This window comes from Narcine bancroftii, chromosome 2 (genome assembly GCF_036971445.1).
Source record: "Narcine bancroftii isolate sNarBan1 chromosome 2, sNarBan1.hap1, whole genome shotgun sequence".
Taxonomy (NCBI): domain Eukaryota; kingdom Metazoa; phylum Chordata; class Chondrichthyes; order Torpediniformes; family Narcinidae; genus Narcine; species Narcine bancroftii.
The window spans coordinates 321,769,104-321,793,691 of NC_091470.1; the positions used below are offsets into that span (position 1 = coordinate 321,769,104).

The 24,588-nt window shown below is 40.6% G+C and overlaps 1 protein-coding gene across 5 annotated transcripts in view; it reads left to right on the top strand.

Annotated features, from left to right (window-relative positions):
- Window positions 1-24,588, top strand: part of cdh17 (cadherin 17, LI cadherin (liver-intestine)) — a 147,047-nt gene that overhangs the window by 1,882 nt on the left and 120,577 nt on the right. For 2 of the 5 annotated variants that reach the window (XM_069921894.1, XM_069921895.1), the window contains 4 exons: window positions 3,859-4,067; window positions 4,288-4,508; window positions 7,257-7,467; window positions 21,548-21,595. The gene's annotated coding sequence lies outside the window, so the exon portion shown is untranslated. Of the gene's footprint in view, window positions 1-3,858; window positions 4,068-4,287; window positions 4,509-7,256; window positions 7,468-18,986; window positions 19,582-21,353; window positions 21,385-21,547; window positions 21,596-24,588 lie in introns of those variants that run through there. The other 3 variants (XM_069921896.1, XM_069921898.1, XM_069921897.1) reach the window with 3 other exon arrangements.

A 24,588-nucleotide genomic window follows, 5' to 3' on the forward strand; every position in this document is an offset into this window, starting at 1 on the left:
TAGGTGTGATAGAATTGGAGGAGTGGGGGGGGGGTGGGGGAGTGTGGCATTACTTGTCAAGCAAGATATTACAGTAGGGCTGAGGCATGATAGATTGGAGGGTTCATCAAGGGAGGTGGTGTGGGTAGAATTAAAAAATAAAAAAGGTGAGGTTACAATTATAGGGATGTTTTATAGACCACCAAGTGGGCAGAGGGAACTGGAAAAGCAAATGTGTAAAGAAATAGCTGAGATGTACAATAAGCACAGGGTTGTGTTAGTTAGGGATTTTAATTTTCCTAACATAGATTGGGAGATGCAGTCAGTGAGTGGGCTGGATGGATTAGTGTTTGTAAAATGTGTGCAGGATTGCTTTTTGCATCAATATGTTGAGGTAACCACAAGAGAGGGGACAGTGTTAGATCTACTGTTGGGGAATGAAATAGGGCAGGTGACAGAGGTGTGCGTTGGGAACGCTTCAGATCCAATGATCATGGTACCATTAGTTTCATCTTAATTATGGAACGGGATAAGTCTGGTCTGATGATGAAGGTCTTTGAGTGGGGTAAAGCCAGATTTGAAGAAATGAGAAGGGAGTAGTTTGGGCTGATTTGTTTTCTGGGAAGGACGTAGAGGAGAATTGGAGAGCATTTAAAGGTGAGATTTTGAGAGTGCAGAATCTTTATGTTCCTATTAAGATAAAAGGCAAGGCCAAATGTTCAAGGGAGCCGTGGTTTTCTAGAGAGATTAGGAAGTTGGTTCAGGATAAGAGGGAGGCCTACATTAAATACAAGAAGCAAAGGATTGATGAGCTGCTTGAACGATATATAGATTGTAGGAAAAACCTTAAGAGGGAAATTAGAAAAGCAAAAAGGTACAAGGTGGCTATAGCAAATAGGGTGAAAGCAAATCCGAAGGGTTTTTACAAATATGTGAATAGCAAAAGGAAAGTTAAGGATAGAATAGGTCAACTGGAAAATCAGAGCAGAGGAATGTGTGAGGAACCATATGAGATGGGGGAGATATTGAATGAATTCTTCTCATTGGTGTTCATGAGGGAAAGAGATATTAAATTGTGTAGGATAAGTGAGGCAAAAGGGTTAGTTATGGAAAAGATAGGGATTAGCAAAGAGGGGATTTTAGAACTTCTGGGGTATATAAAAGTAGATAAGTCTTCTGGTGCTGACGGGATTTTTCCCAGGACCTTAATGGAGGTCAGGGAGGAAATAGTAATTTTTCAATGGTCACTGGGGAGGGTGTGGTACCGTGAGATTGGTGGGTTGCAAACGTGTTTCTGCTGTTTAAAAAGGGCTCAAGGTGTAGGCCAAGCAATTAAGTTTGACATTGGTGGTGGGGAAACCAATGGAAGGTATTCTTAGGGATGGCTTGGCTTGGCTTCGCGGACGAAGATTTATGGAGGGGGTAAAAAGTCCACGTCAGCTGCAGGCTCGTTTGTGGCTGACAAGTCCGATGCGGGACAGGCAGACACGATTGCAGCGGTTGCAAGGGAAAATTGGTTGGTTGGGGTTGGGTGTTGGGTTTTTCCTCCTTTGCCTTTTGTCAGTGAGGTGGGCTCTGCGGTCTTCTTCAAAGGAGGTTGCTGCCCGCCAAACTGTGAGGCGCCAAGATGCACGGTTTGAGGCGTTATCAGCCCACTGGCGGTGGTCAATGTGGCAGGCACCAAGAGATTTCTTTAGGCAGTCCTTGTACCTTTTCTTTGGTGCACCTCTGTCACGGTGGCCAGTGGAGAGCTCGCCATATAACACGATCTTGGGAAGGCGATGGTCCTCCATTCTGGAGACGTGACCCATCCAGCGCAGCTGGATCTTCAGCAGCGTGGACTCGATGCTGTCGACCTCTGCCATCTCGAGTACTTCGACGTTAGGGGTGTAAGCGCTCCAATGGATGTTGAGGATGGAGCGGAGACAACGCTGGTGGAAGCGTTCTAGGAGCCGTAGGTGGTGCCGGTAGAGGACCCATGATTCGGAGCCGAAGGGATAATAGGCAGGGATTGATCATAGACACCCAACATGGGTTTGTAAGGGGAAAGTCTTGTTTGACAAATCTTGTTGAATTTTTTGAAGCAGTGACTAGAAAGGTTGATGAAGGTAGAGCAGTTGACGTGGTCTATTTGGATTTCAGTAAGGCTTTTGATAAGGTTCCACATGAAAAGTTAGTGAGGAAGGTTCAGCCACTAGGGATTAATATAGAGAGAGTCAGATGGGTTCAACGGTGGCTAGAAGGTAGGCACCAGAGAGTCATGGTGGACAACTGTCTGTCGGGATGGAGGCCGGTGATGAGTGGTGTGCCTCAGGGATCAGTATTGGGTCCTTTGTTGTTCGTCATTTACATTAATGATTTGGATGATGGGGTGGTAAATTGGGTGAGTAAATATGCAGATGATGCAAAAATAGGGGGAATTGTGGATAGTGAGGAGGGTTTTCGTGGACTGCTTGGAAGAGTGGGTGGAAAAGTGGCAGATGGAGTTTAATATAGATAAGTGTGAGGTGCTTCATTTTGGTAAGAATAACCAAAATAGGACATATGCCCTTGGAGGACATTGAGGAATGCAGAGGAAGAGAGGGATGTTGGAATAATGGTTAATCATTCCTTGAAGGTGGATTCCCATGTAGATAGGGTGGAGAAGAAGGCTTTTGGTATGCTGGCCTTTATAAATCATAGCATAGAATATAGGAGCTGGGAGGTGATGTTGAGACTGTTTAAGGCATTGGTGAGGCCAAGTTTGGAATACTGTATGTAGTTCTGGTCTCCAAATTATAGTAAGGATATAAATAAGGTAGAGAGGGTGCAAAGAAGGTTTACAAAAATATTGCCTGGATTGCAGTATCTAGAATATGGAGAAAGATTGAGTAGACTGGGACTTTATTCATTGGAGCATAGAAGGTTGAGAGGGGATTTGATAGAGGTATTTAAAATTATGAAGGGATGTGAGTAGATGTGAATAGGTTCTTTCCCCTGAGGGTAGGGGAGATTGGAACAAGGGGTCATAAGTTAAGGATTAGGGGCAAAACTTTAGAAGTAATATAAGAGGATGCTTCTTCACTCAGAGAGAGGTGGGTGAGTGGAATGACCTTCCAGAAGAGATAGTTGCGGCAGGGTCAATTCTGTCATTTAAGAAGAGGTTAGATGAGTACATGGATGTGAAGGGGTTGAATGGTTATGGGCAGGGAGTGGGTAGGTGGAACTAGTTTGAGTTTCACATAAATTAATGTGGACTAGAAGGGCCGTTATGGCCTGTTTCCATACTGTAAATTGTTATATGGTTGTATGGTTACATGATGGAGGGGAATAGAACCCAAGAGGAGTGGGAGATGAGAATGGGTGGGGGTGTGGGGTTGGGGGTGGGGTGGAAGGGGACAAAAAGGGACGAATGGGAAAAGCCGAAGTCATGCACAGAGGGATGTCATTGTCTGAAATTTTTTAAAGAATGATTATTTCATTGGGTTGTAGACTGCCCAGATGAAATATGCGATGCTGTTCCTTTAGTTTCCAATGCACCTTACTCTGGCAGTGGAGAACTCTCTGGCCCTCAGGCAGAGTGGGTTCTATAGAAATGTAGCCTGACTAGACTGTTGTTTATGACTTTTAGCTTAAAAATGATCAGAGATGGTATGAAAATACATATAATGAAAAACTATTTAAAGTAAGAAAATTCTATTTTTTTAATCTTCCCAGAAATTCACCATTACATTCATTCACGTTCTATATCATTTCCACTATATTATTTGATCTAATTGTGTACTTTTTTTGATCGTCCAATGCAAGTGAAGAAATATTAGAGGGAAAGGATAATGGCACTCAGTTGGACAAAAAGCTTTAATGGAAAGAGGAATAATTCAGATGACAATATTTCTACAGCTTTTGGCTTTACACTGATGTGAAAGAACATGATAAAATCTACTGAAATTCCAATGGCAATATGAGGGGCCATACAGAGTCATCAGGCACAATGGGTCGACATGTGTATTGGACATTGATGGCAAAGAGGAAACCTTCACCCTCACCCACCTGAAACTAGCCCACATACATTAGACAGCCAGTCAAAACTCAGCTCCCGTGACGCAGAGGTAGGCCGCCCAAAGCTTGTGTTTTTGATTCTTAGTTAATTTTGAGCCTATCCCTTTAAGAAAAAGTTTTGTTTGTAGTGTAACCATAGTGACTTTGACATCATATGTTATTATATACAAACATTTCATTCTTCGATGAACCATGAAAGAGTTGTGAGCTCGAGATACTTTTTGAATTCATCATAATTTTGTTTTATTTCCTTTTCTATATCTCTTTCAGCTATCGTCCCACATGACGGAGTCGAGGACAGGGCCGGTAGTTTGGCTTCCCCCAGGGGCATCGTCTGTAACGATCTGGCATGTACCAAATACTGCCCTTTTAAGTCTACTAGCAGGTAGTGGGTGCAAAGGAAATCAGCCCCCTGGAGCGGATGAGCCACTGCCGTGACAGTTAAAGTCCACTTAAATCAGTGGCCAGCAAATTGTAAAGGCACAGTGCAGGTGATGTAATTTCGCATAGAGGTGCTGTTCGCTGCCCTCAGTGCCGGGCCCAGATGTCGTAGGCCTTGGGGGTGGGGGGGGTGGGGGTATTAGAAGAACACTTATTTTGGCTTCGGTGTCCACAAGAAGGAGGCTGTCACGTTGGCCAACTGCCACAGTCTTTAACGATGGTTGGTCCATGGTGTTCCCTGGAAACGTGCAGGGTGGATGGCATCGATGGGCCCCGCACCCCATAACAATAACAATATGGTTGGCCATCTGCTGTGGCCTTGTTGCAGGTTGGGGTCGGGGCTTGGCAATCTGTTCTTCAGAGCAGGTCTGCCCAGTCTGCGATTTTCCTCGGGCTGCTGAAGTCCTCGTCGGCGAGCAAGAGTCAGATAGCCTTGGGCAGCTGCTCCAGGAAAATCTGCTCAAAGAGCAGGCAAGGTCTGTGCCCCTCGGTGAGTGTGAGTATCTCGCTCATGAGGGCGGATGGGGTCTTGACCCCCAAACCGTCCATGTGCAGCAAACATATGGTGCGCTGTGTCAAGATAGCCTGAAAGTGTGGGTTAATAGCTCTTTGAGGGCTCCGAAGGCTGCCGTAGAAAATCGATGACCCTTGCTGCCATGTCCTGGTCGAGTGAGCTCACTACATAGTAGTAGCGGGTGTTATCGCCAGCAATATGTCAAAGGTGGAACTGGGCCTTGGCCTGTTCAAATCACACCTGTGGCTGCGACACCCAGAACATTGGCAGCTTTAGTGAAACCAGGTGGACAGATGCTTGGTCCGTCATCTTCGGGTCTAACTGGTGTTTGGAACTGCTGGGGTTGCCAAAGTAGCATGTGTGTTACACAAAGTGTGGAGTAAGAACGTCTCACACACACACACACACACACACACACACACACACACACACACACACACACACACACACACACACACACACACACACACACACACACACACACACACACACACACACACACACACACACAGTGGAGTCGAGGTCGAAGACTGATTTATTGCACTGCCAGCTCTGTTTATATTCACTTCCTGTCTCTGATGACAAGGACGATGTAATCACAGCACCAGCCTCCGTCTGCTATTATCCGCTGTTTCCAACTGTGCAGGAGGTCCCATGGGACCCTTGCAATCACTGTTTTCTCTGGCCATTTTGTGAGCTGGGGCGTGACTTGGTTTGCGCGCCGCTATAATCTATTCTTTTTTAATGACCTCAGTATTGAGGAATTAAAAGTGAGAAATATTGGAAATGGGTCAGGCAGCAAAGTTGATGCTTCATATCCAATAACCTTTATCAGAATCTGAGCACATTGTTGATGATACTGTATCCAAAGAACCCAATTAGCTTCAGCCCATTACATAGATTTCGAATTGCAGCCTTGATTATCTTAAACTTTTGGATTATAATTCATATTTTCTTTGCTTTCCTGACTACCACTTGAAATGGAACTGAGAGTTTTAACATTTCATCCTCAGGCTTCTTAGTTACTTCATTTCCTCAATGATCCACACCCATGGATCTTTCCCTCCTTAACCTTCATCAATCAGTCTGAAAGCAGACACTTTACATTTCAGGATTCTCTTTCTGTCTGGTTTCTGTCTGGATTTATTTCTAAATTTTTATTCTTTTATGGTTACAAAGATCTGTCAATTTTAAAAAACGTGTTCAATTCCTCTAATCTGTTCTCTCAACTTTGATGACTCCTTTCACGTCCTAACTCACTTTGCACTAAATTTGTTCAGAAAAGTTTTGTTCAGCCAACTATTTTCTATCACTTGAGGAGGCATGCTAAATCTTTTCTTGTTTAATCCTAGGCCCTGTTTCCACCAACCTATAACACTTCTTGTCCTGTATGATCTAATTTCCTTTGGAGACTTTCTCCTCCCTGGTTCCAACCTTAAAAGGTTGTAATCCAGAAGATTAAAACACCCATTTCCGCTTCCTTTCCTCATTCAGTCAAATGAACTGCTCTGCATCTGTTGTTACAACTTTCCTGTTCTCATCACATTGAACTTTCTCAGATTTATCTTTTTTCCATTATTATTTTTCTTTTTTAATCTTTTTATTTATTTTCCACACAAAAAAGAGAAAAAAAATAGAATCATATACAAAAAATGTGAAAATATACATTGTCCTTGAATATGACAATGATGTACTTTCAAATTAATTCAACATTTCCAAATATTGACAGTTACATTGAGTAAGAAAATAAAAAGTTTATGCATAAAAGCAAAGAAAATCTAACTGATGAAAAAAAAGATTAAAACACCCCTCCCTTAAAAACAAACAACTGGTCAATCCATTCTGAGAGTAATTCCAAAGTAAATAGAAAAGAGATTCTTCCTGAGTAAACACAACACACTTGGATAAGAAGAAACAAACTAGAAGTGGTTCAATTTTGTTTGAGTCAATCAAAAATTTGAATAAATGGTTGCCAGGTTTGTTCAAAGTTACAGGTCAAATGTCTGACTTCTATTTTTTGCTAAGACTAAATATGACGTAGTGGAGGAAAGCCACTGAAGTAAAGTAGGTGGATTGCAATCTTTCCATTTGAGTAATACAGCTCTCCTTGCCATCAAAGGCTTCTATCCTTGGGCTGAAGCAGGACCAAAGTCTGGTCCCAATACTACGATCCCAAAAATAGCTGAGTAAGTTTGGTTGCAAATCTAGGCCCAAGGTGTTAAAAAAAACACCTTGCCAAAAATGATCTAACTTTTACGTTCTGCTCATCTCTTTACACTGACAGCTGCAACTCATGACTGCCTCCAACACTTCAACAGTTTTCCTATTCCTGGCGCAAATGGCCTTTTCATGATCATCAGCCAATCACTTTATGTACCTGGTGACTTGAGGGCCACCAAAAGTAAAAGAGACACCGACTTTCAAACTGGTGTTTTCCTGATGTAAGGAAAAGGACAGAATAAACTGCAGCTGATGGGAAACAGAAGTCTGAAATGGTAAGCCGATTCCATCTCATACAGATGGTTGGAGGTAGAGTTTCTCATGCTAACAGGTCTAAAGTTTAACAGCTTGTGGGTGGTTATTAGAAAATGTTATTTTGCACTATGTTTCAACTGACTTGGAAGCAATTCCAGAAATCATTAATTCTTTTATGTTGTGATCCTTCTAATTGGGGAATAAATAGCCACTTGATCTTACAGATTACCACTGCCCTACCCTAACTCCCTGAGAATAAAAATCTAATCACTCTGGGCCCCTGATCTATATCGCCCCATAAGATGAAATATCCTCTCCACATAAGAGATCCTTCAGAATCTTTCACATATCATCAAAGTATCTCTCAGTCTTTTAAATTCCAGCAGGCACATGGCTAACTTATCCACCCTCAAAAGGCACTCCCTGATTCCAGGTACCAGTCTGTGAACTGCCAAAAATTCATTGATAGTCTTCCTTATCTAAGGAAGCCAATGCTAATCACAGATGTATTCTCAAATGTCAATGGGATTGAGGTCTTAAAAATAAATAAGTTATTTGGATCCTTGTCCTTCTGCTGGTCCAGCAAAGCCACCACACACCCACCTCCTTCTATTAGCACCTCTCAGAGTTAGGAAGGAGAATCTCCCTTGCAGAGAGTACCATCTGCAGCTCTATCCTACTCCATCTCAATTGAATTCACTTGGGACAATGAATTACTTCTAACAAAACCAAAGGCTCAGAGCCCTAGGAGTACACTGAAGAAAAATTGGGGATTATGATCGACATGCTGCACTTCCTGGTTTTGTCCACTTGAAGTCAACTTAATATATGACAGGAAATCACAAGAAAATAGGTTACATCTGAAAAACGGTAAACGATAGGAAAATTGTTAAGTTGATTTTTGTGATCATCAGTCCAAAATCCATAAAATACATCCAAAGGTTTTCAGGAAGTAAAAACCTTCATTGCCCAGTGTAATGAATGCTTTTGTTATTTGGATCTTGAAAGTAAATACTTCTTCGGTTAGAGAAAGTACATTCTAGTTACTTTTTGAACTAGAAATAAGATCTATTTCTGCCTATTGATATTGCATCCCCAATTCTACTGGATGGAAGGATTATTTCATTCCCCCATGGCCTTTTGACTTTTGACAGCATAAATGGGATGGTGCCTTTTATATTAAATTTCCAATCTCGTAAGGAGCATGCATAAAACAAATATTGCTGTCAGAGGAGGGCTGATCTATTTCAGGAAGTCAGGACAAATTAGTTTGGGGCTGGGATGGAGTCGGCAAGGGGAAGGAAACATTTCAATTCCTGCATCTTACTGTTGGATCCAACTGCATTCATCCACCTTCACTGACCACAATCCAGCAGGGACTGACACAGGGAGTTAGCTTGGTTTCAGAAATGCTAAAATTTTAAGATCCCCCCACCGTTGTTGAAACTCCCCTCATTACCTCAGACATAAAGTTTTTCTGGTTCAGGTTTTTGCACTGACTGATATCTATTTGTGCAATATTAGGGGTAACTATTAAACTCTCTTGTGGAATGAGCTATTCATTGTCACCTAAAGCCATTTCTTGATTTATAAAGAGGATACATTCCTTGAAAACGTGGAAAAAAAAAGAAATTTTCCAAGTCACAAAGTCTGGTGGAAATGAATTTTGGGTATTTTATTATGATATATTCCAAGGAGCATAAAATGAATGGTATTAGAGTAACAAGGCTTCCTATCTGGCAGGGTAAAAGCAACACACTTGTCACCAGCACATTTAATGTTGTCAAGGGGTTAGAGTTGGAAGAGTTGCATGGCTAGTAATGGTTACAAAGATCAGGAAGTGGAAGGTGTAGCGAGGTTAGAAGATAAGGCTGAGAAAAAGTTGAGCAAAAAGTAATGGGTGAATGGATGCTGAAAGTTCATTTCCAAGTTGCAAATGTTGAAAGGTTCCATGTTTGATGGAACTCACTCAGCAGACGGCTGTGGAGGCCATCATTGGGAATATTTAAGGTAGAGGTAGATACGTTCTTGATCGGAAAGGAAATCAAGGGTTATGAGGAGAAGGCATGTGAATGGGGTTGAAAAGGATAGTAAATCAACTATGATCGAATGACAGGGTGGACCTGATGGGCTAAATGGGATAATTCCGCTCCCATGTCGTATGGTCTTATGGAGTGGAGACACAGGAGTTCTTTGAGGTCAAGTTAGAGTCATAAAAGCACAGAGGAAGGGTTGATTAATTGATGCTACCCAATATCTTAGAGGATATGATGTTTTAGAAGTGAAAATTATACCAAGAGTGACTGTGTCACTTTAATGCTACATGATAATTAAATACTGGAATCTTGCCAAACTCAATTAAAGATCTTCTGCTGTTAGATAAATGGGGGTTAGTTTACAGAAACATTATTAGAAAATAAAAATTGGGATTCAAATCTAGCATTTAATTATAATTTAGATAATAAGATCTTCTCACCTGAAATTTTCATTGTAATCTCTCATAGTTTACCAGATCAGGAGTTGTCTGTACTTCCTGTCTGAATAAATTATAAATTTCCAATTCAGTTTATCCTAGTCCCTTCACTTCATCACTGTTCCTCAAATGTCTCATTGGGATGGTGTGGGTTACCTTCAAGTGCTCTGGTTTCCATCTGCATCCCAAAAACATGTGAGTTGGGACATAAAATATAAACTAACTATTCTTAACAGGGACTATATGCCCCCCCCCCACCACTTGGGGACCATGGCACATTTAAGGGGGGGGGTCCATGGATTGGAATCATAAAATATTTTTAATGTTTTGTTTATGTAGTTGGTAGGAGAGGAGTATGGAAAAAACTAACTAAACTTGACTGCTTCACAGTATCAGACTCTGCTTTATGAAGAGAGAATGGCTGATGTAAACCAGAGAACAATGCAGTGCAAAAACATACCCTTCAACCCAAATGTCTGTGTCCAAATCAAACTATAAATCTGCTCCTTGCACCTGATATGTATTCCTCCATTCATGCTCATAGTCTATTTAGAAACCTCTCAAATGTGTCCATTGTATGTGCTTCCACCACTACTGCTAATAGCTGATTCCAGGCACCTACCACTCTCTGTGCAAAATATTTGCCTCGTAAATCTCTCTTGCACTTCCTCCCTTTTACCTTAGACATGTGTGTGATGTTTTTGACCCAGTAGAAAAAATTCTGACTGCCCACCTTGTCAATGCCTCTCATGAATTTATACACCTCTATCAGGTCTTCCCTCACTGTCCTACACTTCAGAGAAAGCAACCAAAGTTTGTCCCAGAACTCATATCCTCCCTCTAAACTAGGCAACATGCTGGTTAATCCCTTCTGTGCCCATTCCAAAACCTTTTCTTCCTTCCTGCAATGGGGTGACCAGAATTGCATACAGTATTCAAAGTGCAGTCTAACCAAAGTTTTATATAATTGCAAGGTGACCAATTTACTTTTATACTCAATACCCAGCCCAATAAAGCTAAGGTTGTTATCACTCCAATGTGTAGGTTAGTTGTAAACATGGGAAGAACAGTGTGGGATTATGTAGGATTGGTGTACATGGGTGCTTGATTGTTAGCATGGAATTGGTGGAATGAAGGCCCTGTTTCCATGGTGCATGTCTCCATGACCATGACTGTAAAATTATCAAAATTGTGTTATTTCAGATGGATTAATGCTAAACAGTTGTCTGTACCCTTTTTCCCAATAATCCCTGTGGAATAGTTTTGTAAGCCATGACTGTACCTTGAGTGGTGATTTGGCAGCCATTCTCAATCTTTTTTTTGTCTATGGTCCATTAGGAATCTGCCCAAAGTTATGGTTCCCCTTCCCTGTGAAGCAGTCAAGTTTTGTTTTCCTTCCATATTTCTCTCCTACAGATTACATAAAAAACATAAAAATATTTATGTTATGTGAGGTGAGATGAAAACAAGCCTTTTACTCAAATGTGCTGTGTCTGCCGGAAGACGGGGGTGGGGGAAGGTGTGCGTAAGGCCCCTGTAACGGCTGTTCAGATGGTTGTGTTCCGCAGTCCCAAGACTGGTGACTCTCTACTGGAATTGTTGATTGAAGAGGGCATGCAAAATCATTGAGGACCCTTTCCACCCTGCACACAGCATCTTTCAGCAGCTCCCATCGGGGAAGAGATACAGGACCATCGTAGGCAGAATCACCAGCTGAGGAACCGATTCTTCCCATGGGCAGTGAGAATGCTGAATGACCAAAGGAACTGCTCACACTGACCATTCAAGACTCTCATTCGTTCAAAGCAATATTTATTTATTTATTTGTATCGATAAAATATTTGTCCGTCATATGCATTGTTTGTCTGTATGTGTGTTATGCCTGGTTGTGTGTCTACATGTTTTGCACTAAGGACTGGAGAATGCTGTTTCATCAGGTTGTACTTGTACAACCAGATCACAGTAAAATTAACTTGAAGATTCTGTATACAGATATTGATCAGCTTGTTCTTGCAATAGAGAAATCCTCTGGGCACTTCCTTCATGTTCATGATACCTAAATGTTCTACGTGGAGTTCTTCCATGATCTTGAATTCCTGTTCCTTCATTATTACTGCCTTGTGCGCAACTCGACACAATTTGGTGAGAATTTATAGCATTTGCAATAAAAAGGCTTTATTGCTTCATTCAGATTTGTGCCTAAACCAATTCATCTCTGTGTGATCATACACTTGCCTCAAAATCAGGCCTTTTGCCTGAACTCTACCTTTATTGTATATTACATTGGCTACAAAACAAAGCCTCAATTATTTGATTGGTTTGAAAGAAGATAGTTGCCAGAAAATAATTCATTTATTTTTCTTTTATAATGTATTTATGTATTTGTTTTCCCTCATGGAGGTTTTCAATTATGATTTTATATTTTAATTTGCTTTTGACTTTTTAAGTTATTCAAGTCCATTTCAACAGGTTTTAAATCTCTTTTACGATCAAAGAAATTAAAAAGCAAATCCAAATTCTGGCCACAGTGAGGGAGTCAAAGTCTTTTGCTCTGGCAGGTGAGGTTCCTCAGGATGGATCTCTTGAGGCTTTTCTTAGTATGGAGGCCATTCTGCATTGTGAGATAGCGCTCTGGTGCTGTGGTAAATCTGTATCATGCTGTCAATCCCTCACTATGCTTAGTTTGCACTACTGGCATTGGATGTATATTATCTCTACCAACCAAGGGCACTCCCCTTGACTATAACTGTATATGCACCCATTATCATTCATTATTGTACTACTGAGTTTCTACTAATATGTGTTCAACTACACTGCATTTGATCTCTTCATTATCTGGCACATCAGGTGCAGAGGGTCAACTTGTCCATTCTTCCATATTCAGATCGGGTTTGTGTGCTGGTGAGCACTCAAGCAATGAAGTTGGGTGGTCTGAAATGACTGAGTCCATAATTTTCTACTTTGCTTTTTTGTTAGATTTTGTGGAAGCAGCCTATGATATTATTCCATATGGTATGACATTTAATCCGCAACTGATGCTATAAATAGGTGGAAAATAGCATAACAGATATTTCTTTTTTTTTGGAAAATGTTATTTACTAATCTTGAAAATTATACAATAAAGATAAAACAAATAAAACATAATACATACATGATATTTTTACCCCTTACAACCCCCCACCCCTCCTGACCCTAACCCACCCACCCCTCCCAACCCCCCTCTAAACCACCCCAAAAGAAAAGGAGGAAAGAAAGAAGAGGAGATCAATTAAGATAACACTCTTCAGTTATTTGCCATGGTTCGGAGCAACCCCATCAATGCATGGGAAAAGGATTAATAATTCAACCCCATATATTCCAAATATGGGCTCCAGGTTTTAACAAATAAAGAATAATTATTACATAAATTATATGTTATCTTTTCCAATGGAATACAAGATCTCATTTCCAAATGCCATCGCTGAATATTCAAATGAGTCTCATTTTTCCAAGTAATTGCCAGACATTTTCTAGGCACAACTTGAGCCAATCTCAAAGAAGCAATTTGAAATTTATTTAATTTGAACTCCAAGTTCAATTTCTTAACATAACCCAATAAAAATACCAAAGGGTTAAGCTAAATTTTCAATTCAAAAATAGCTTCTAAAAATTCCTTAAATCTATCCCAAAAAGGTTTCTCTGTTTCACATAACCAAGTAGAATGTAATAAGATCTAATTTCCTTCTCATATCTGAAACATAAATCAGAAGAGATTAACATATTTCCTTAATTTCTCCAGAGTTAAATATAACTGATGAAGAAAATTATAATGAACCAATCTATACCTTACATTTACAATTTTAGTCATACTATCCTCACACAACTTCATCCAATCATCCTGAGAAATAGATGTGGTCAAATCTTTTTCCCATTTTAATTTAGATTTATAAACATCGGGCTTGAGCATTTTATTCTGCAATAAAGCATACAGCTTAGATATAAATCCTTTCTTACCACCATCAGTAAGTAAAATTTCAAATTTAGACCACCTTGGTAGCTGTAATGTACGCCAAAAATTATCCAACAATAATGCTTTAACTTGATAGTAAGAAAAAAGAGTATTCGGAGATATTTCATATTTCTCTTTCATTCTTTGAAACAAAATAAAATATCCTGCTTCATAACAATCTTTGCATATCAGATATTTACTTCAGCATGAAAGTCTTTTCACCAACATTTATTGTCTGAATTTGCTGAGAGAAATGTTCACATTGGCGTGCACTTGAAGGGACATGGTAGCACAGACTTGTACTCAGTATAGCTGCAGCTGTGGGAGAGTCCTGCTGCATTGGTGCTTTCTGCAGCAGGGATACGCAAACCTCGACAGCACAATCTGCTAGAGAAATGTAATGGGTCAAACAGTTGGGAGAAAAACATTGTCAACATTTTGAACCATAACTCTTTATGTAGTAGAGAAGGTTATGGTTAAATGTAGTAGAGAAGCCAGTGCAAAGAGGACAGGGAACCCAGGTGGAATTGGTGAACTAGGGGGAGGTGAAACATGATGGACAGAGGCAGATGCCAGATAAAGAGAGAGAGAGAGAGAGAGAGAGAGATAGAGAGAGGGAGGCAATAAAAACCAAGGTGTCAGTTGGAGGAAGGTGAGTAACATAGTGTTCCCTGTCTGCGTTTGGTCTCACCGTGGTAGAGGAGGTTCCATCAGGAACACCGAATGTACTTGATGGGTTTCGCAGAACATCTATGCTCTGTCTGCAATAACCATCTGGAGCTCTGGGAGACTTGCCATTTCAACTCCCTTCCCATTCCCAAACCTGTTTTGTCTGTGTATGTGCTTGGTGCCCAGTGAGGACACAGGAGGCTACAGCTACTAAATAACCAAACACTTTATTAATTAAAAGTAAATGCAGTAAACCGCGATTTCCGGGAAGGGGAAACAACCGCTCCTCCTAAGCTCCACTCTCGACTGGAGTTTTATCAGTTTCCCCCTCGTGCCACGCTCACAGTTTCCGTTTTGTACGGTGCCCCGCACATGCTGTGTACGTAGTGCGAGGCAGTCTGCAAGCAGCTACCTACATTCCCTTTCTTTAGCTCATACCTGTGGAGACACAAGGAAGAATGACAGCAGGCATAGAACTACATTATGTGTATGTATACATACCAACAATAATAAGTCCATGTTGGGGTGACTCCATGTTGTTGGCCTAGGGAGGGCATGATTCTCAAAAAGGGTGCTTACCATCCCTTGCCCTGTCGGGTTAGATGCAGGTTCCTGCTAGTCTAGGTATTTTGGATTAGGCTGACAGACCCTTCTGGCCCTCGTCCTATATAATCCCCCATGATGTGGAGGGTTGTACCTCCTCCTCAACCCCTGTCGTTTTCACTGGCGACTCGAGGATGTCACTCTCGGGCCAACTGGCTTCAGCTGTGAATTGTGCTGCTTTCCATGGATTCCTCATTAGGTCCTTGTTGTCGTTTATATCTGACAGTGTGGCTTGGTTGTCTTGTGGTTGCCCCTTCTCTTGGGCCTCCTGTGGTGCTAGGTTTGTCCCATTAGGTGGGGCAAACTCTTGTACTGAGAAAACGTGGCGCTAATTTCTCTGGTATTCTTTCCACTTTGACAAAAGCAGGTACGACCAGGGCTCATTGCAAGCTTTCTTTACCACCGCCAAATGGTTGTATCCTTTGTGGATTTGTAACTGGAGAGTCTTGCCCTCATGGAGTGGGGGAAGGGGTTTGCTTGTCTTGTCATAGTTCTTCTTTTGTAGGGCACGTTTATGCGATAACTGGGAATGGATTGCATCAGAGTTGGAGGGAGCAGGCTTCAACATATCCTTAGGGACTGGCAGCGTTTTTCTGGTTTGCCGAGATATGAGCCGCTGAGCTGGCGAGCCCAGGATGTGGTCTCTGACTATGTTTCTAAGATTCAATAAGTCGAAGAATACATCTGACTTGTCCCTTAGCGATATTTCCATAACATTCTTTGCGCTGCTCTCTCTGCTAGTCCGTTTCATTGGGGAAATTCTGGGATGCTCGTGATCTGTTCGAAGTCCCAGACACTTGCGAAGTCTCTGAATTTATGGCTGGTAAACCATACACCGTTGTTGGACAGGGCTGTTCATGGTGATCCATGAATGGAGAAGTGGCGTTTCAGCTTTGTGATCCCCGCCGATGCTGATGTCTCCTTGAGGAGGTCTTTTTCAAACCAGCCGGAGTAGGAGTCTACTAACACTAAGTATTGTTGTTTGTTCCATTCAAAGATATCCATTACCACAGTGCACCACAGTAGGTCCGGGGTTTTGTTGATAATGGATACTAGCGGAAAATGGTCTGTCTTGATAATTAACTGTCTCCCATAAACGTAGTCATTGAATTTTGTCCATGCAAAGACTACCGCCAGTAGATCATTTTCAATCTGTGCATAACACATTTCTGCCTCCGTTAGAGACCTTGATGTGTCGGCAACGGGCTTGCCGTCTTGTTGGCAGCCTACTCCTAGACCATATTGGAATGCATCATGTTACTAGTACTGATTGTTTGATGTCATAATGTGCTAAGACTGGTAGACTTGTCATGTGCTTCTTGAGCCCTTCAAACACTTTTTGGTGGGGACTGTCTAGTACTATTCTGTGTCTTTATGGGTGAGCTGTCGTACTAGCATGGCCAGCTCACTAGCATTTGGAATGAACTTTCCCAAGTAGATTGTCATGCCTAGAAATCGCTGGAGTGATGTAATATCAGTTGGCATTGGCACTTCATTAATAGTTTTGGTCTTAGACGGGTCTGCTTTTAGGCCATCTTTTGTGAATATGTAGCCCACATATGCCATTTGGTCCACTCTGAACCTGCATTTATTAGTGTTCAGATGTAGGTGTACATTTTTTGCTCTGTCCAGTTACCTTTTTAGGTTGGTGTCATGTTCCTCTGTGGTCTTGCCTCCTACTAGGATGTCATCGATGATGATTGCGCATGGATACCTGGCGAATATCTGTTCCATGGATCTTTGGAACACCTCGCTGGCTGAATTGATGCCACATGGCATTCTTAGGAATCTGTACCATCTGAAAGCAGTAAAAGCTAAAAGTTATTAGTAGGGAGGACTGGTGTCTAGTGTTATCTGCCAGAATGAACATTTTGCGGCCACTTCCTTCACTGTCTGCATTGGATGGTGCGGCCTTTTGAGTGCTGTGTTTAAGTCTTTAGGATTTATGCAAATACTTATTTCCTTACATTTTTCTTTTTTGCTACTACCATGAATGAGACCCATTTGGTGGGTTTGGGCACAGGGGCAATGACCCCTAATTGTTTTTTTCTGTATAGCTCCGATTTGACATGTTCTTTCATGGCAACTGGGATCCTGTGAGCGGGTCGCAAAACAGGGCGTATTTCCGTGCCTATGCACATGCTATAGATGACTGGCAGTTTGCCTAACTTGCTGCCAACTTGCCTAACTTGCTGCCAAATAGCTCCTTGTATTCTGAGAGGATTGCTTCTGTGAAGTTGTCGGGAAAAATAGTTACTTGGTGTACATCCACTCTGAAGGTTACCAAACCTAGGCCTACACATGCTTTTAGTGCAAGTAGGTCCTCTTTGACTCCATAGATGAGTGGGTGTGTATGTCCCTGCGCAGTGGACAGCAGTTGCATCGTCCCTAGTGAGTGCATTCTGCTGTCTCCGTATGCAACCAGGCTTCAAGCTCTGCCCTTGGATTGTATCATTACTTATATTTGATTCTGTTGAACTCCTTCAATGGTAAAACGTTACATCTGGGACCAGTGTCTATTTTCATTTCTGCCGTTGCGTCATTCACTATCATGGTGATGAAGGCTTCACCATTTTGAGTGTGGACTCTTCGATGACTCGATCTCTTTAGTCACTTGGTCCATCGGTCTCCGATTTCTTTCTCATGTCCTTGTTCTTTGAGTGCTCCTGCACACTCGAGTGAAATGGTCCCATAGCAGGCAGTTCCTTCACTGCATTCCCTGGGCTGGGCACTCCTCCTTTTTATGTTCAGAACCGCATTTCCTGTAGGTGACCACCTCTGTGGGGCGTCCTCGTTGGCAGGTGTCTGCACCATTGTACTGCCACCGGCTGTTGCTGGGTGGGACCACCCAGTTGCTGCTGTTTTGGCTGGGTTCCCGCCACCAAGAGAAGTTTGGCGCCATGTCTCTGTCGTGGCCACTGCTAGGTGTGGCTTGGACCATGTCTACATTTGCTGCCTTCTCTGAGGGTGGCACCAGGCACCTGCTGCTGGCCTCCGCCGCTTCATAGGTTAAGCACTTGTCTATGGCTTTATGTAGTGTTAAATTTGCTGTCTGGTAGAAGCATTTTTCTCATTCTGTTGTGAGCATGCCACACACTATATAGTTCTTTATCAGGTCTCGGTCAATCTGCCAAGGACTGTATAGGTTCTCCTACCTCCTGGTCCCTTCTATAAAACTTCAGGTGTTCCATGGTGATGTTAACATTTCCTGGAAATTTGTTTCAGACACTCTGGATCAGCCATGGACTCCACTGCCTGAACTATTTGATTCCCATTTCTAACCTCGGGTGCATACGCAAACGCTCACTCCCTCTCGATGGCCTTTGGGCTGGCCAAGTTGAAGAGAATATAGGCTTTTATGTGCGGCAGCTTGTCCAACAGGACAAACGTGATAATGATGTCGTATTCCTGTTCAAATATCCTCCAATTCTCAGCCACGTTGCCCTCGAACAGCAACGGGTCGGGGCATCTACATCTGCCAGGCTTAGTGGTAGGGAAAATGTGAGTGTGTACCACACTCTCTACCACAAAAGAAACCTGATCTCTGCCTTCAAGCTCTGCTCAATCCACTTCTGACACCATGTATGTGCTTGGTGCTCAGTGAGGACACAGGAGGCCAGAGCTACTAAATAACCAAACACTTTATTAATTAAACATAAATGCAGTAAACCGTGAGTCCCTGGGAGGGGAAACAGCCGCTCCTCCTGAGCTCCACTCTCGACTGGGGTTTTATCAGTTTCCCCCTCGCGCATGCTCACAGTGTCCATGTTGTATGCTGCCCCACACATGCTGTTCCCACAGTGCGAGGCAGTCTGCAGGCAGCTGCCTACAGTTTGCCTGTGGTCTCTTCTGCAGGGAGGACCTGCTCTACCATGGACCTTGCCCATGAGCTGGTGGTTGGGCTCTGACAGCACTCTACACCCTGGTCACAATGGAAGGAACAGGTTGTAGCAAAATGACTGCTCTATATTCCAAGGTCAATCAAATTATTACCTTGAAATCACCACTTAATACATTAATTTAATTTTGAGTTGTTCATACTCTCTACCACGAGCTCTGTTGGTGCCAGATATCACAATAGTGTTCCATTGAATCGTGCTCACTGACACCATTCAGGACTTGTACTGCCTCAATTACAAAGTTTACACTTCTACAACCTGACCTTCAAGACATGGATGGTTATAAGGAATCTACATGCTGGGAATTTCTTCTGGCTTCTTTTGAATGTGTTATATTTGAAAGAGTTATCGCTGACTTGCCTGAAAAAACTGAATTTCTGTACCACCGGCAATAAAGGACTGAAATTTGCAGTGCGCCTTCCAGCTGTAAACTGCCTTCTCAGCTCCACTAGAAATTAAAGACTCTTTCAGGAAATGGGGTACTATCCTGCAATGTAAATGGGTAAGTGTGTTGGGCCACATATTGAGAATAGCCATGAAAAATAGTATTGGGTGAAGTTGAAATTTATCAATTTCATTTTGATCAGAAAGCACATTGATTATTGGTGTGAAGATGAAGTGCAAAACTCAATATTGGAACACACTATATTGTTTCTCAGCACTTTGAGTTATAATTTGCTTGTGTAACTGGTTAGAAAATGTTAAAGCTGTTTATTGGCTTTTTGTATCTTTAAAAAAAATGGCAGTATATGCAAATAAAACTGCTTGAAAATATTCAATCTTCCCCCAAGAGCCCAAAATTGCTTCATTAAGGTATTGGGGCAATATTTCTTTCATCCCACTCTCACCTTTCCTCCGGTCTCAGTCGTTCCCCAACCTCCTTATCTTGCTATAAGATGTATGAGAAATGGTCAAGAGGTTGGCAAGAATATTTGAATGATGTTGACCCTGGGATTTTAGACATCAGATTTCAGTTCTCACAGTCCAACATCAGCAGAGGCAAGGACCCCAGCCCTGCCTGTAATTTTGAATGTGAGTTTGTTAGTGAGGGTAAAGGTGGATGTTTTTAGAAGAAGTTTCATGGATATCAAAATAATGGACACAAAGGCTGCTTTTATTTTAAAATAAATAAGAGTAGTTTTGTTTGGGAAAAAAAATTATTTTGTTTTATTTGAAATAAAGAGATAGAATATTTCTTTGTTGTATTTAGAATAAAGACAGTGTCCACTAATCTAACCCTCCCTCTAAACAAGGTTATTTGTATATATTGTAAATATAAATCGAATAACAGCCCCCAAAACACCAGACAGGGAATCCCTGGAGCATCCACACCACTTAAATCCTCAGATTATGATAATAATCCATGAATGGGCCCCACATCTTATCAAATTCAGACTTTGAATCTAATTTTTTTCCAAGCTTAAATAAAACATGATATCATGCAACCATTGACCGTGAGGGGGTGAAACATTATCTTTCCACCATCAAAATTGCTCATCTAGCTATCAACGAAGCAAAAGCTAGGATTTTCTTCTGGGTTGAGGACAGAGATATATCCTCTTCTAGAGAAAAAAACAAATAAAGCAATCAAAGGGCATGGTTCTAATTTAGTCTTAAGAATCATTGATAAAGTTTGGAAAATATCTTTCCAAAAATGTTCTGTTTGGACATTCCCAAAACATATCAGTGAAGCCTCAAAAATTTTACACATCACATAATAGATCCATATCAGGATAAAAATGAGATAAGTTTTTTTCTTTTCTTCTTTTTATTATTAAGACAAATAAGTAAAGGGGGAGGGGTTTAACTACAGACCATGGATCATATCACAGAACAACATGATCACATCAGAGAAGTATAAAATATCTTATATAAGGGAATTTTACATATTTTTTAATATAAATTTTGTGTTCAATATTATTTTTGGTCATAGTACAAGTTATGATTTAATTGTTTAATTATTATAGTTATAGAATTTGATGTCCTGAACGAAATGTTAATGTAAGAATTATGGTTATGTTTTTAATTTACAATTAATAAGTGATATGTATATATGACTTGATTTTTTTAATCATTATACCTTGTGTAAAGGGCTTTTGTTAAACCCAATAAATATATTTTAAAAAGGAAAGAATATAGATTGTGAAACTGGATTTTAAAATTTGAAGCTGCTTAAACAATGTAGAAATTGAAAAGAGGCAAAGAGGTGTGTCTTCACATCATTTGATATTTGTACTGTGGGTGTGGCATTACTGTAAGCTGACTGCACTTCAACAAGAAAGACTGTTACTGCACCTTTGTACATGTATGAAACAATTTGAATCTGGGATCCTTCTGACTTATTTGTCATAGCATGTTATTGGTGTTTTATGAGCTTTGATTCCAGGCAAATCATTAGCTGCAATAAAGTGACGGTTAAAGTTTGACAAAGTCGGATTGGTATCAGCTTCTGGCCTTGTTGCTTTCAGACTCTGAACCGAAGGGGATAAAGCAAAAAGCAGCGACCTCATTAACAGGTAACTAAAAATTCATTTTATGTCTGTGTGTAGAATGAAAACCCAGCAGTGGCAGAAAGGAAGCATTAGAACTCTGTTCCGAAAATAAAGTGTTTGTTTGAAAAGACAGTTTTGGTTTGAAGTATTGCTTGTTCAATTGACAGCTGGCTGTAGGTTAGATTTTAACTTGTGATACATAAAGAAACTGTTTCTATAGTTGACTTAAATCCTCAATCTTATGATGTGTTTATGGACTAACAAGGAAACACAGATGCAAAGAGTAAACATTTCACCAGTTTCCCTTGAAGATATTTTCCATTTGGTTATGAAAGAAAGAAATTCCTTGATAAACATTCTTGTGATTTATAAACATTCTTTTTTGACTTGTGCTTCTCTGTCGGCTGTTTAATGGCCTTGACTATAGAGCCTACACTGAGAGTTCATGGAAAAACAGGATCAGTAATAAGCTCTTTTACTGTAAATGTAAAAATGGTGACTGAGGTTGTTGGTGCGACCCGCCCAATTAATGCAACCTGTAATAATCTGGTCCAACAAGTTTACAGCAGCTTGCCTTCTTTTGTACATGCTTTTGCATGTAGTTTTATTTTTCCCATTTAGATATTCTTCATGTTAACCTGTAAAAGCAAGAAGCTTTCTAAATGCTATTGGACTCCAGTGTTGGCCATAGTTGTGTGATTTTTTTGGGGGGGATCTATTGAAAATAACAAAGAGTAGGAATTATTTTGCATAGATTTGTAATAAAAAATGAGTGTCTGGTAAAACAGGAAACAAAATAATGTGAACAAAAATAGAATACAAAGGTATTCAGAGTCTCTGCAATATTATTACCATGCAACATATTAATTGCTTTCAGATTTATGCTTTCTGTCTCTATTTGTGTTTCAATATGTTTTGAATTGTTGAGAACTTGGTATATTTTTCTGTGAAACACTATTTCTTTAAATTTGAAAAAAGCAGTCAATTCCATATGAAATTATGATGTGCTTTTAAAACAAGAGTTGAGGCAAAGTTTAAAATTTAATAAAGGTTGATGTTGGTTGGGTAGGCCTTTGGGAAAAAGGCTGTGTGGTGCAGGTGACGTAATATAGCATTGCCATTTCCTTAATGATAAGTTAAGCATTTGGATGAATTCATAGATAAAGGAAATAAAATAAAATGTGGATAAGGTTTGAAAGTTTTAAAGTTCTGTCTCCTTAGATTAAAAATTTATAAATTAAACTCTTTCAAAAAACCATGTGTCGCTGCAATTAATTAGTCCATTGAACATATTAGATTCTTCTTAATGCAATTTGAAAAAAATGGAGGTTTAATCCTTTAACTTCTAGCAAATCAACGGGAATCTCATGTACTTAATACTCTTTAAGGAGCAGGTTTTTGTTACGGGTCTCATTGTAGTTACTGCAAGTTGATGTTGCCAGGGCTGACTCGATGGGCTGAGTGGTTTGATTCTGCTCCTGCGTTATGGTTTTGTGGACTGTGTGGCAGGAAAGAGCTAAATAAAGAAAAGGTACAGAAATTCAAATCATAATAATAAAATAATCAAGATATAAGTAAATATATTGAGGAACTTTTATTTCCCAGAAACCACTCTTGGGAACTTGCATGATCAGAGCGTCAGTGTGTGAGTCAGATAGAGCAAACTTGATTAATTCCTACATCATCATCTCCATAAACTCCAAAGGGATTTGTGTATAAGTTCACTTCCCTGAAGGATAAAGCCTTTGAAAAATATGTCCATCATCCTCTCTCTAGCATACATTTAGGAATCCTCATTCTTTTTCAATCAGAATGCATTAAACAAAAACAAGAAAAAAATGTTGGAAAGACTAAATTGGTCAGGCCACATCTGCAGGAAGAGAAACAGCCTGAAAATGTCAGGTCGAAGGCCCTTCATCAGGACCAAGCAATTCAGGAATTCCAACGTTTCCTGTGTTTGTTCTTTATCAATGTCAAAGATGAAAAAAAAGCAAAACAGGCAATTTACAAATTTTGAGAGTATTTCAGGGTTGGTTAACTTAGAAGGTCCAGTAAGTAGTTTACTCTTTTTGACATTATTAAGCATAAACTGCCATAACTAGGGCTTAACATAACATTCTGTTTGAAATAGCTGTTTGCATTTCTTACTTGCATGGAAGTACCATGGAGCATGGTGAATAAATTTCTTATCGCATGCAACCAGGAAACAGTGAAGGTATGAACATCCCTATAGAAACTCATGGGAACTGCATGAAACGCAGGAATAAAGATCCTTTAAATAGCTGGACTGATCTTTGTATATTTCACAGTGGAATATCAACAGTCACCTTATCAAAGAAACAGATGTGCAATTGAACATGGTTGTATGCACCATTTTAAGAGCACTGGTCAAAAGTCATTGATTGACACCTGATGCTTGCCTGCACCCCTCCCCTATACAGTAGGAGTAAAACCTTTGTTATCTGCCTTACCAATCAATCTTAGCTTGCCTTTGATTGCAAAACAAACCCAGGATGTACTACAACCATAACAGGTTCAAACAAAGGTGGTTTCAATGAAACAAAACCGAAGTCATAAAGAAAGACCTTGTGACCGAACCTGCAGAACCAATAACTGGACAGGCACTTCATTCAAAAAAGCGGACAGCTCTGGACTGAATACAGATGGACAGGGAAGATGTTGCAATTTTTTTTACAACTCAAATTTAATCCCACTTGGGACTGTCGGAAAAAAAAAGACAAACAATGGAACACTTTGGCAAAGATTTTCATTCAGTCCTTTTCAAAGACAATATTCACTTAGTAATAGCAGACCCATAACCTGGCTTTAAAACCTGAATATAATATCTAATGAGGTGACAGTGTGCCATATATGTAAGCTTTCTGACGAGGTGGTAAACTGTGAGTGAGAAGGTAAACGAAGACAAAGCAGCAATAGCTGATTAGATGATTGGGCAAGGGAGCGATAAATGAAATATAAGATGACTGTATTCTTCTCAGTGGAAAGAAATACAAAAA